This window comes from Myotis lucifugus, unplaced genomic scaffold (assembly GCF_000147115.1).
Source record: "Myotis lucifugus unplaced genomic scaffold, Myoluc2.0 scaffold_232, whole genome shotgun sequence".
Taxonomy (NCBI): domain Eukaryota; kingdom Metazoa; phylum Chordata; class Mammalia; order Chiroptera; family Vespertilionidae; genus Myotis; species Myotis lucifugus.
The window spans coordinates 1,606,384-1,608,123 of record NW_005871280.1 but is presented as its reverse complement, the minus strand read 5'-3'; positions in this window follow the sequence as shown (position 1 = coordinate 1,608,123).

The window sequence follows — 1,740 nt, the reverse complement described above, 5'->3', positions numbered from 1 at the left end:
GTTGGTAGCTTGAAACTGGACACAGCGGAAGTACTTACACATGGAAATCGGCAAATGCTACAAATCACTTTCCCCTCCGGGCGAGCCTCTTGTTAAACATTTACTGGGACAACACTGGACTCCTCTCATTGAGTCAACATTCTAACAGGGAAGCTCGACATTACATAACTGTACAAAGAATTTGATTCCAACTGGAGAAGTGTGGTGGCTAAGCAGGGAAGGGAGACCACACATATTCCAAGCAGAGAGGAAGTCCTGTGAAGACCTCAAGCAGAAAGGAATACACTACATCTGACAATGGAAGGAGGCTAGTGTGGCGGAAGCACAAAAAGTGAGGGGCCAAGAGCTTGAAAGGGAAATGGAGGAGGTATGAAGAGAGACTTCCAGGGTTCAGATGGCGCAACTCTGTGAAGGGCGGTGCCATTATTAAGGCAGCAGGACCAGGTCAGAGGTGAAGGGAGAAAGAGAAGGATGCCAATCTTAGAAATGTTAGGTTTCAGGGATCTCAGGGACACTGGATGATGATGTAAAACCGGAAGCCACTGTGTCCAGATGGTAAATGAAGCTATAATTGAAGATGAGACTCTGGCGAGTGGAGAGAGACTGCAAGCGATAGTTAGCAAAGTAAACTGAGTGGTTGGGGTGAAGGGGAAAAGTATCAGAGCAAAGAAGTCAAGAAAACAAAAATGTTGCGGGGGAAATGGGGCAATTAACAATGTAAAATCTAATAAAAGATCAAGCGCCAAGAGAGCTAACAATGGCCAATATGGCTTTTTGGTGCCTTTAGAAAGAATAGTTTGGAGCAGCGATGGTACAGGATTCTGGTTGATATGGATTGAGGAGTTGGTGGAAGGTGTGAAGGGGCAGAGAGTATAACCAGGTTTTTTAAAGATGTTTGCTGTGAAAGCAAAGGAGAAAGAAAGGAAAGCAGCCAGTTTGGGTCTAGAGAGGGTATAAGGTTTTCTTTCAAGAAGGGAGAGGCTTGTCATGGTTACTATTATTGCATGGATCTTATTAAAGGGAAACATTGATAACACAAGAAATAGATGAGATAAATGTCCATGTAAAAGTATTGCAAGTCAGAGTTCAAGGTCAAAGAGGTAGGGATGGCCTGGGAAAGCAGGAAGAGAGAGCAGCTAAAGACAAAGGTGGGCCTCTGGGCTGGTGGCAGAAAGTAGGTGGGGATGCCTGTCCTCCAGTGTCCTCTCTTTCCTCTAGAAATAGGAGGTCACATAAACTGCTAACGTTGAGGCAACTGGAGATTTACAGAAGGAGAAGGTGCTAATGAATGAGTAACAGGAAAAGTCAATGGATTTGTATCATGATAGGCCTGTAATCTTACAAGGGACGCACAGCTCTGCTAAGTCTTGTTCATCTGACCAGCACTGACTGAGCAATTACTGTATACTAGCAGTGTATTAGAAATGCTAAACATGGGATAAAGATCTTGAATTCAAAGACTTCATCATCTAATGGGCAGTAAAATGAGTTAGACAAAATTAGCACAGGATTAAAAGTGCGAAGGTGAAGGAAACCTTGAGGTATGCTAGCCTGGCCAGGTTAAAAACAGCCTTCCAGGAAAATAAACTGAGCTACAGATTCAGTTCCCCCAGTGGGAAGTAGGGGAAATCATCCAATTGATTAATTAATAAGATAGTATACACAAAGCACCTTGGCATGATGTTTACAACACAAAAGTTTATCAACACATTCAACTTTCCTTCCCTAGAAAGCTTCCTG